This window comes from Peromyscus eremicus, unplaced genomic scaffold (assembly GCF_949786415.1).
Source record: "Peromyscus eremicus unplaced genomic scaffold, PerEre_H2_v1 PerEre#2#unplaced_38, whole genome shotgun sequence".
In the NCBI taxonomy this organism is placed as follows: domain Eukaryota; kingdom Metazoa; phylum Chordata; class Mammalia; order Rodentia; family Cricetidae; genus Peromyscus; species Peromyscus eremicus.
In genome coordinates, this window is record NW_026734294.1 from 1,487,773 (window position 1) to 1,500,591 (window position 12,819).

Sequence of the window (12,819 nt, forward strand, 5' to 3'; positions counted from 1 at the left end):
ACGCCAGTGCTATTTGCACTGTGTATGGCAATTGGAGCACAATAGTGACTCCTCTAACCAGAAAACATCTCTTGCTCGTAGGACCAAAAACTGCATGTGAATCAACTCCATTTAGGACTGGGAAACTAACGCTAGCTTGCCTTCCAAGAAACACACTCTGCTTTAGAGACAAGAGCTCTCTTCTACTCTACTGTGTTTCCTATGGGGTCCAAACAGTGAGCTTGCTCAGAACATAAGAACTGTGCTTCCTACACACACGGGCCATATCTCGTTCATCTCTGCTTAGGAAACTGACAAGAACAGTAGCTCCTCTTCAGTCCGATACACTGTTCTTGCTGGGAACAGACGAGAGTGCTCTTTGCTCTGTGTATGGCAATGGGAGCGCAACAGTGACTTTCCTTACCAGAAAACAACTCATGCTCGTAGAACCAGAATCTGAATGTGATTGAACTCCATTTAGGACTGGGAAACAAACGCTAGCTCGCCTTATAAGAAACACACTCTGCTTTTGAGAAAAGAGCACTCTTCTACTCTACTGCGTTTCCTATGGGGTCCGAACAGTGAGCTTGCTCAGAACAAAAGAACTGTGCTCCTACACACACGGCAATATCTACTTCAATTCTGCTTAGGAACCTGACAAGAACAGTAGATCCTCTTCAGTCCAATACACTGTACTTGCTGGGAACAGAAGCCAGTGCTATTTGTCCTGTGTATGGCAATGGCAGCGCAATAGTGACTCTTCTTACCAGAAAACAACTCTTGCTCGTAGGACCAGAAACTGCATGTGATTCCACTCCATTTAGGACTGGGAAACAAACGCAAGCTCGTCTTTCAAGAAACACACTCTGCTTTAGAGAAAAGAGCACTCTTCTACTCTACTGTGTTTCCTATAGGTCCAGAACAGTGAGCTTGCTCAGAACATAATAACTGTGCTTCCTACACACACGGGCCATATCTAGTTCAACTCTGCTTAGGAAACTGACAAGAACAGTAGCTCCGCTTCAGTCCGATACACTGTACTTGCTGAGAACAGACGTGAGTGCTATTTGCACTGTGTATGGGAATTGGAGCGCAATAGTGACTTTCCTTACCAGAAAACAACTCTTGCTCGTAGGACCAGAAACTGCATGTGATTCCACTCCATTTAGGACTGGGAAACAAACGCAAGCTCGCCTTACAAGAAACACACTCTGCTTTAGAGAAAAGAGCACTCTTCTACTCTACTGTATTTCCTATAGGGCCAGAACAGTGAGCTTGCTCAGAAAAAAAGAACTGTGCTTCCTACACACGGGCCATATCTAGTTCAACTCTGCTTAGGAAACTGAGAAGAAGAGTAGCTCCTCTTCTTTCCAATACACTGTACTTGCTGGGAACAGACGGGAGGGCTATTTGCACTGTGTATGGCAATGGGAGCACAATAGTGACTTTCCTTACCAGAAAACAACTCTTGCTCGTAGGACCAGAAACTACATGTGATTAAACTCCATTTAGGAAAGGGAAACAAACACTAGCTCGCCTTACAAGAAACACACTCTGCTTTTGAGAAAAAGCACTCTTCTACTCTACTGTGTTTCCTATGGGGTCCGAACAGTGAGCTTGCTCAGAACAAAAAAACTGTGCTTCTACACACACGGCCATATCTACTTCAAGTCTGCTTAGGAACCTGACAAGAACAGTAGATCCTCTTCAGTCCAATACACTGTACTTGCTGCGAACAGACGCCAGTGCTATTTGTCCTGTCTATGGCAATGGCAGTGCAATAGTGACTCTTCTTACCAGAAAACAACTCTTGCTAGTAGTACCAGAAACTGCATGGGATTCAACTCCATTTAAAACTGGGAAACAAACGCTAGCTCTCCTTACAAGAAACACACTCTGCTTTAGAGAAAAGAGCACTCTTCTACTCTACTGTGTTTCCTATGGGGTCCAAACTGTGAGCTTGCCCAGAACAAAAGAACTGTTCTTCCTACACACACGGACCATATCTAGTTCAACTCTGCTTAGGAAAATGACAAGAACAGTAGCTCCTCTTCAGTCCAATACACTGTACTTGCTGGGAACAGACGCATGTGCTATTTGCACTGTGTATGGCAATGGGAGCGCAATAGTGACTTTCCTTACCAGAAAACAACTCTTGCTCGTAGGACCAGAAACTGCATGTGATTCCACTCCATTTAGGACTGGGAAACAAACGCAAGCTCGCCTTAAAAGAAACACACTCTGCTTTAGAGAAAAGAGCACTCTTCTTCTCTACTGTGTTTCCTATGGGGTCCACACAGTGAGCTTGCTCAGAACAAAAGAACTGTGCTTCCTACACACACGGACCATATGTAGTTCAACTCTGCTTAGGAAACTGACAAGAACAGTATCTCCTATTCAGTCCAATACACTGTACTTGCTGGGAAAAGATGCGAGGGCTATTTGCCCTGTGTATAGCAATGGGAGCGCAATAGTGACTTTCCTTACCAGAAAACAACTCTTGTTCGTAGGACCAGAAACTGCATGTGATTCAAGTCCATTTAGGACTAGGAAACAAACGCTAGAACGCCTTACTAGAAACACACTCTGCTTTAGAGAAAAGAGCACTCTTCTACTCTACTGTGTTTCCTATAGTGCCAGAACAGTGAGCTTGCTCAGAACAAAAGAACTGTGCTTCCTACACACGGGACATATCTAGTTCAACTCTGCTTAGGAAACTGACAAGAACAGTAGCTCCTCTTCAGTCCCATACACTGTACTTACTGGGAGAGACGTGAGTGCTATTTGTACTGTATATGGCAATGGGAGCGCTATAGTGACTTTCCTTACCAGAAAACAACTCTTGCTCGTAGGACCAGAAACTGAATGTGATTCCACTCCATTTAGGACTGGGAAACAAATGCTAGCTCGCGTTATAAGAAACACACTCTGCTTTTGAGAAAAGAACACTCTTCTACTCTACTGTGTTTCCTATAGGGCCAGAACAGTGAGCTTGCTCAGAACATAATAACTGTGCTTCCTACACACACGGGCCATATCTAGTTCAACTCTGCTTAGGAAAATGACAAGAACAGTAGCTCCTCTTCAGTCCAATACACTGTACTTGCTGGGAACAGACGCCAGTGCTATTTTAACTGTGTACGGCAATTGGAGCACAATAGTGACTCGTCTTACCACAAAACAACTCTTGCTCGTAGGACAAAAAACTGCATGTGACTCAACTCCACTTAGGACTGGGAAACAAACTCTAGCTTGCTTTACAAGAAACACACTCCGCTTTTGAGAAAAGAGCACTCTTCTACTCTACTGTGTTTCCTTTAGGGCCAGAACAGTGAGCTTTCTCAGAAAAAAAGAACTGTGCTTCCTACACACACGGGCCATATCTAGTTCAACTCTGCTTAGGAAACTGACAAGAACAGTAGGTACTCTTCAGTCCGATACACTGTACTTGCTTGGAACAGACGCAAGTGCTATTTGCACTGTGTATGGCAATGGGAGCGCAATAGTGACTTTCCTTACCAGAAAACAACTCTTGCTCCTAGGACCAGAAACTGCATGTGATTCAACTCCATTTAGGTCTAGGAAACAAACGCTAGATCACCTTACAAAAAACACACTCTGCTTTAGAGAAAAGAGCACTCATCTACTCTACAGTGTTACCTATAGGGCCAGAACAGTGAGCTTGCTCAGAACATAAGAACTGTGCTTCCTACACACATGGGCCATATCTAGTTCAACTCTGCTTAGGAAACTGACAAGAACAGTAGCTCCTCTTCAGTCCGATACACTGTACTTGCTGGGAACAGAGGCGAGTGCTATTTGCACTTTGTATGGCAATGGGAGCGCAATAGTGACTTTCCTTACCAGAAAACAACTCTTGCTCGTAGGACCAGAAACTGCATGTGATTCAACTCCATTTAGGACTGGGAAACAAAGGCTAGCTCGGCTTACTAGAAACACACTCTGCTTTAGAGAAAAGAGCACTCTTCTACTCTACTGTGTTTCCTATAGGGCCAGAACAGTGAGCTTGCTCAGAACAAAAGAACTGTGCTTCCTACACACGGGCCATATCTAGTTCAACTCTGCTTAGGAAACTGACAAGAACAGTAGCTCTTATTCAGTCCAATACACTGTACTTGAGGGAAGAGACGCGAGTGCTATTTGCACTGTGTATGGCATTTGGAGCGCAATAGTGACTCTTCTTACCAGAAAACAACTCTTGCTTGTAGGACCAAAAACTGCCTGGTACTCAACTCCATTAGGACTGGGAAACAAACGCGAGCTCGCCTTACAAGAAACACACTCTGCTTTAGAGAAAAGAGCACTCTTCTATTCTATTGTGTTTCCTATAGGGCCAGAACAGTGAGCTTGCTCAGAACATAATAACTGTGCTTCCTACACACACGGGCCATATCTAGTTCAACTCTGCTTAGGAAACTGACAAGAACAGTAGCTACTCTTCAGTCCGATACACTGTACTTGCTGAGAACAGACGTGAGTGCTATTTTCACTGTGTATGGCAATTGGAGCACAATAGTGACTCGTCTTACCAGAAAACAACTCTTGCTCATAGGACAAAAAACTGCATGTGACTCAACTCCATTTAGGACTGGGAAACAAACTCTAGCTCTCCTTACAAGAAACACACTCCGCTTTTGAGAAAAGAGCACTCTTTTACTCTACTGTGTTTCCTATGGGGTCCGAACAGTGAGCTTGCTCAGAACAAAAGAACTGTGCTTCCTACGCACACGGCCATATCTAGTTCAATTCTGCTTAGAACCAGAACAGTAGATCCTCTTCAGTCCAATACACTGTACTTGCTGGAAACAGACGCCAGTGCTATTTGCACTGTGTATGGCAATGACAGCACAATAGTGAATATTCTTACCAGAAAACAACTCTTGCTGGTAGGACCAGAAACTGAATGTGATTCCACTCCATTTAGGACTGGGAAACAAACGCTAGCTCGCATGACAAGAAACACACTCTGCCTTAGAAAAAAGAGCACTCTTCTACTCTACTGTGTTTCCTATGGGGTCCAAACAGTGAGCTTGCTCAGAACAAAAGAACTGTGCTTCCTACACACACGGACCATATGTAGTTCAACTCTGCTTAGGAAACTGACAAGAACAGTAGCTCCTCTTCAGTCTAATACACTGTACTTGCTGGGAAAAGACGCGAGTGCTATTTGCCCTGTGTATGGCAATGGGAGCGCAATAGTGACTTTCCTTACCAGAAAACAACTCTTGTTCGTAGGACCAGAAACTGCATGTGATTCAACTCCATTTATGACTAGGAAACAAACGCTAGCTCGCCTTACTAGAAACACACTCTGCTTTAGAGAAGAGAGCACTCTTCTACTCTAAGGTTTTTCCTATGGGGTCCAAACAGTGAGCTTGCTCAGAACAAAAGAACTGTGCTTCCGACACACACGGACCATATCTAGTTAAACTCTGCTTAGGAAACTGACACGAACAGTAGCTCCTATTCAGTCCAATACACTGTACTTGCTGGGAACAGACGCGAGTGCTATTTGCACTGTGTATGGCAATTGGAGCACAATAGTGACTCTTCTTACCAGAAAACAACTCTTGCTCCTAGGACGAAAAACTGCATGTGACTCAACTCCATTTAGGACTGGGAAACAAACGCGAGCTCGCCTTACAAGAAACACACTCTGCTTTAGAGAAAAGAGCACTCTTCTACTCTACTGTGTTTCCTTTAGGGCCAGAACAGTGAGCTTGCTCAGAACATAATATCTGTGCTTCCTACACACATGGGCCATATCTAGTTCAACTATGCTTAGGAAACTGACAAGAACAGTAGATCCTATTCAGTCCAATACACTGTACTTGCTGGGAAAACACGCGAGTGCTATTTGCCCTGTGTATGGCAATGGGAGCGCAATAGTGACTTTCCTTACCAGAAAACAACTCTTGTTAGTAGGACCAGAAACTGCATGTGATTCAACTCCATTTAGGACTAGGAAACAAACGCTAGCTCGCCTTACAAGGAACACACTCTGCTTTTGAGAAAAGAGCACTCTTATACTCTACTGTGTTTCCTATAGGGCCAGAACAGTGAGCTTGCTCAGAACTTAAGAACTGTGCTTACTACACACACGGGCCATATTTAGTTCAACTCTGCTTAGGAAACTGACAAGAACAGTAGCTCCTCTTCAGTCTAATACACTGTACTTGCTGGGAACAGACGCCAGTGCTATTTGTCCTGTGTATGGCATTTGGAGCGCAATAGTGACTCTTCTTACCGGAAAACAACTCTTGCTCATAGGACCAAAAACTGCCTGTGACTCAACTCCATTTAGGACTGGGAAACAAACGCGAGCTCGCCTTACGAGAAATACACTCTGCTTTAGAGAAAAGAGCACTCTTCTACTCTACTGTGTTTCCTATAGGTCCAGAAGAGTGAGCTTGCTCAGAATATAATAACTGAGTTTCCTACACATACGGGCCATATCTAGTTCAACTCTGCTTAGGAACCTGACAAGAACAGTAGATCCTCTTCAGTCCAATACACTGTACTTGCTGGGAAAAGACGCGAGTGCTATTTGCACTGTGTATGGCTAAGGGAGCACAATAGTGACTTTCCTTACCAAAATACAACTCTTGCTCGTAGGACCACAAACAGCATGTGATTCAACTCCATTTAGGACTGCGAAACAAACGCTAGCTTGCCTTACAAAAAACACACTCTGCTTTTGAGAAAAGAGCACTCTTCTACTCTACTGTGTTTCCTATGGGGTCCGAACAGTGAGCTTGCTCAGAACAAAAGAACTGTGCTTCCTACACACACTGGCCATATCTATTTCAACTCTGCTTAGGAAACTGACAAGAACAGTAGATCCTATTCAGTCCAATACACTGTACTTGCTGGGAACAGACACCAGTGCTATTTGCATTGTGTACGGCAATTGGAGCACATTTGTGACTCATCTTACCAGAAAACAACTCTTGCTCATAGGACAAAAAACTGCATGTGACTCAACTCCACTTAGGACTGGGAAACAAACTCTAGCTCGCTTTACAAGAAACACACTCTGCTTTTGAGAAAAGAGCACTCTTCTACTCTACTGTTTTTCCTATAGGGCCAGAACAGTGAGCTTGCTCAGAAAAAAAGAACTGTGCTTCCTACACACACGGGCCATATCTAGTTCAACTATGCTAAGAAACTGACAAGAACAGTAGCTCCTATTCAGTCCAATACACTGTATTGTTGGGAACAGATGCCAGTGCTATTTGCACTGTGTATGGCAATGGGAGCACAATAGTGACTTTCCTTACCAGAAAACAACTCTTGTTCGTAGGACCAGAAACTGCATGTGATTCAACTCCATTTATGACTAGGAAACAAACGATAGCTCGCCTTACAAGAAACACACTCTGCTTTAGAGAAAAGAGCACTCATCTACTCTACTCTGTTTCCTATAGGGCCAGAACAGTGAGCTTGCTCAGAACATAAGAACTGTGCTTCCTACACACACGGCCATATCTAGTTCAACTCTGATTCGGAAACTGACAAGAACAGTAGCTCCTCTTCAGTCCGATACACTGTACTTGCTGGGAACAGACGCGAGTGCTATTTGCACTGTGTATGGCAATGGGAGCACAATAGTGACTTTCCTTACTAGAAAATAACTCTTGCTCGTAGGACCAGAAACTGCATGTGATTCAACTCTATTTAGGACTGGGAAACAAACGCTAGCTCGCCTTACAAGAAACACACTCTGCATTTGAGAAAAGAGCACTCTTCTACTCTACTGTGTTTTCTATGGGGTCCGAACAGTGAGCTTGCTCAGAACAAAAGAACTGTGCTTCCTACACACACTGGCCATATCTAGTTCAACTCTGCTTCGGAACCTGACAAGAACAGTAGATCCTCTTCAGTCCAATACATTGTACTTGCTGGGAACAGAAGCCAGTGCTATTTGTCCTGTGTATGGCAAAGGCAGCGCAACAGTGACTCTTCTTACCATAAAACAACTCTTGCTCGTAGGACAGAAAATGCATGTGATTCAACTCCATTTAGGACTGGGAAACAAAGGCTAGCTCGCCTTACTAGAAACACACTCTGCTTTAGAGAAAAGAGCACTCTTCTACTCTACTGTGTTTCCTATAGTGCCAGAACAGTGAGCTTGCTCAGAACAAAAGAACTGTGCTTCCTACACACGGGCCATATCTAGTTCAACTCTGCTTAGGAAACTGACAAGAACAGTAGCTCCTCTTCAGTCCGATACACTGTACTTACTGGGAGAGACGCGAGTGCTATTTGTACTGTATATGGCAATGGGAGCGCTATAGTGACTTTCCTTACCAGAAAACAACTCTTGCTCGTAGGACCAGAAACTGCATGTGATTCCACTCCATTTAGGACTGGGAAACAAACGCTAGCTCGCGTTATAAGAAACACACTCTGCTTTTGACAAAAGAACACTCTTCTACTCTACTGTGTTTCCTATAGGGCCAGAACAGTTAGCTTGCTCAGAACATAATAACTGTGCTTAATACACACACGGGCCATATCTAGTTCAACTCTGCTTAGGAAACTGACAAGAACAGTAGCTCCGCTTCAGTCCGATACACTGTACTTGCTGAGAACAGACGTGAGTGCTATTTGCACTGTGTATGGGAATTGGAGCGCAATAGTGACTTTCCTTACCAGAAAACAACTCTTGCTCGTAGGACCAGAAACTGCATGTGATTCCACTCCATTTAGGACTGGGAAACAAACGCAAGCTCGCCTTACAAGAAACACACTCTGCTTTAGAGAAAAGAGCACTCTTCTACTCTACTGTATTTCCTATAGGGCCAGAACAGTGAGCTTGCTCAGAAAAAAAGAACTGTGCTTCCTACACACGGGCCATATCTAGTTCAACTCTGCTTAGGAAACTGAGAAGAAGAGTAGCTCCTCTTCTTTCCAATACACTGTACTTGCTGGGAACAGACGGGAGGGCTATTTGCACTGTGTATGGCAATGGGAGCACAATAGTGACTTTCCTTACCAGAAAACAACTCTTGCTCGTAGGACCAGAAACTACATGTGATTAAACTCCATTTAGGAAAGGGAAACAAACACTAGCTCGCCTTACAAGAAACACACTCTGCTTTTGAGAAAAAGCACTCTTCTACTCTACTGGGTTTCCTATGGGGTCCGAACAGTGAGCTTGCTCAGAACAAAAAAACTGTGCTTCCTACACACACGGCCATATCTACTTCAAGTCTGCTTAGGAACCTGACAAGAACAGTAGATCCTCTTCAGTCCAATACACTGTACTTGCTGCGAACAGACGCCAGTGCTATTTGTCCTGTCTATGGCAATGGCAGTGCAATAGTGACTCTTCTTACCAGAAAACAACTCTTGCTAGTAGTACCAGAAACTGCATGGGATTCAACTCCATTTAAAACTGGGAAACAAACGCTAGCTCTCCTTACAAGAAACACACTCTGCTTTAGAGAAAAGAGCACTCTTCTACTCTACTGTGTTTCCTATGGGGTCCAAACTGTGAGCTTGCCCAGAACAAAAGAACTGTTCTTCCTACACACACGGACCATATCTAGTTCAACTCTGCTTAGGAAAATGACAAGAACAGTAGCTCCTCTTCAGTCCAATACACTGTACTTGCTGGGAACAGACGCATGTGCTATTTGCACTGTGTATGGCAATGGGAGCGCAATAGTGACTTTCCTTACCAGAAAACAACTCTTGCTCGTAGGACCAGAAACTGCATGTGATTCCACTCCATTTAGGACTGGGAAACAAACGCAAGCTCGCCTTAAAAGAAACACACTCTGCTTTAGAGAAAAGAGCACTCTTCTTCTCTACTGTGTTTCCTATGGGGTCCACACAGTGAGCTTGCTCAGAACAAAAGAACTGTGCTTCCTACACACACGGACCATATGTAGTTCAACTCTGCTTAGGAAACTGACAAGAACAGTATCTCCTATTCAGTCCAATACACTGTACTTGCTGGGAAAAGATGCGAGGGCTATTTGCCCTGTGTATGGGAATTGGAGCGCAATAGTGACTTTCCTTACCAGAAAACAACTCTTGTTCGTAGGACCAGAAACTGCATGTGATTCAAGTCCATTTAGGACTAGGAAACAAACGCTAGAACGCCTTACTAGAAACACACTCTGCTTTAGAGAAAAGAGCACTCTTCTACTCTACTGTGTTTCCTATAGTGCCAGAACAGTGAGCTTGCTCAGAACAAAAGAACTGTGCTTCCTACACACGGGACATATCTAGTTCAACTCTGCTTAGGAAACTGACAAGAACAGTAGCTCCTCTTCAGTCCCATACACTGTACTTACTGGGAGAGACGTGAGTGCTATTTGTACTGTATATGGCAATGGGAGCGCTATAGTGACTTTCCTTACCAGAAAACAACTCTTGCTCGTAGGACCAGAAACTGAATGTGATTCCACTCCATTTAGGACTGGGAAACAAATGCTAGCTCGCGTTATAAGAAACACACTCTGCTTTTGAGAAAAGAACACTCTTCTACTCTACTGTGTTTCCTATAGGGCCAGAACAGTGAGCTTGCTCAGAACATAATAACTGTGCTTCCTACACACACGGGCCATATCTAGTTCAACTCTGCTTAGGAAAATGACAAGAACAGTAGCTCCTCTTCAGTCCAATACACTGTACTTGCTGGGAACAGACGCCAGTGCTATTTTAACTGTGTACGGCAATTGGAGCACAATAGTGACTCGTCTTACCACAAAACAACTCTTGCTCGTAGGACAAAAAACTGCATGTGACTCAACTCCACTTAGGACTGGGAAACAAACTCTAGCTTGCTTTACAAGAAACACACTCCGCTTTTGAGAAAAGAGCACTCTTCTACTCTACTGTGTTTCCTTTAGGGCCAGAACAGTGAGCTTTCTCAGAAAAAAAGAACTGTGCTTCCTACACACACGGGCCATATCTAGTTCAACTCTGCTTAGGAAACTGACAAGAACAGTAGGTACTCTTCAGTCCGATACACTGTACTTGCTTGGAACAGACGCAAGTGCTATTTGCACTGTGTATGGCAATGGGAGCGCAATAGTGACTTTCCTTACCAGAAAACAACTCTTGCTCCTAGGACCTGAAACTGCATGTGATTCAACTCCATTTAGGTCTAGGAAACAAACGCTAGATCACCTTACAAAAAACACACTCTGCTTTAGAGAAAAGAGCACTCATCTACTCTACAGTGTTACCTATAGGGCCAGAACAGTGAGCTTGCTCAGAACATAAGAACTGTGCTTCCTACACACATGGGCCATATCTAGTTCAACTCTGCTTAGGAAACTGACAAGAACAGTAGCTCCTCTTCAGTCCGATACACTGTACTTGCTGGGAACAGAGGCGAGTGCTATTTGCACTTTGTATGGCAATGGGAGCGCAATAGTGACTTTCCTTACCAGAAAACAACTCTTGCTCGTAGGACCAGAAACTGCATGTGATTCAACTCCATTTAGGACTGGGAAACAAAGGCTAGCTCGGCTTACTAGAAACACACTCTGCTTTAGAGAAAAGAGCACTCTTCTACTCTACTGTGTTTCCTATAGGGCCAGAACAGTGAGCTTGCTCAGAACAAAAGAACTGTGCTTCCTACACACGGGCCATATCTAGTTCAACTCTGCTTAGGAAACTGACAAGAACAGTAGCTCTTATTCAGTCCAATACACTGTACTTGAGGGAAGAGACGCGAGTGCTATTTGCACTGTGTATGGCATTTGGAGCGCAATAGTGACTCTTCTTACCAGAAAACAACTCTTGCTTGTAGGACCAAAAACTGCCTGGTACTCAACTCCATTAGGACTGGGAAACAAACGCGAGCTCGCCTTACAAGAAACACACTCTGCTTTAGAGAAAAGAGCACTCTTCTATTCTATTGTGTTTCCTATAGGGCCAGAACAGTGAGCTTGCTCAGAACATAATAACTGTGCTTCCTACACACACGGGCCATATCTAGTTCAACTCTGCTTAGGAAACTGACAAGAACAGTAGCTACTCTTCAGTCCGATACACTGTACTTGCTGAGAACAGACGTGAGTGCTATTTGCACTGTGTATGGCAATTGGAGCACAATAGTGACTCGTCTTACCAGAAAACAACTCTTGCTCATAGGACAAAAAACTGCATGTGACTCAACTCCATTTAGGACTGGGAAACAAACTCTAGCTCTCCTTACAAGAAACACACTCCGCTTTTGAGAAAAGAGCACTCTTTTACTCTACTGTGTTTCCTATGGTGTCCGATCAGTGAGCTTGCTCAGAACAAAAGAACTGTGCTTCCTACGCACACGGCCATATCTAGTTCAATTCTGCTTAGGAACCTGACAAGAACAGTAGATCCTCTTCAGTCCAATACACTGTACTTGCTGGAAACAGACGCCAGTGCTATTTGCACTGTGTATGGCAATGACAGCACAATAGTGAATATTCTTACCAGAAAACAACTCTTGCTGGTAGGACCAGAAACTGAATGTGATTCCACTCCATTTAGGACTGGGAAACAAACGCTAGCTCGCATGACAAGAAACACACTCTGCCTTAGAAAAAAGAGCACTCTTCTACTCTACTGTGTTTCCTATGGGGTCCAAACAGTGAGCTTGCTCAGAACAAAAGAACTGTGCTTCCTACACACACGGACCATATGTAGTTCAACTCTGCTTAGGAAACTGACAAGAACAGTAGCTCCTCTTCAGTCTAATACACTGTACTTGCTGGGAAAAGACGCGAGTGCTATTTGCCCTGTGTATGGCAATGGGAGCGCAATAGTGACTTTCCTTACCAGAAAACAACTCTTGTTCGTAGGACCAGAAACTGC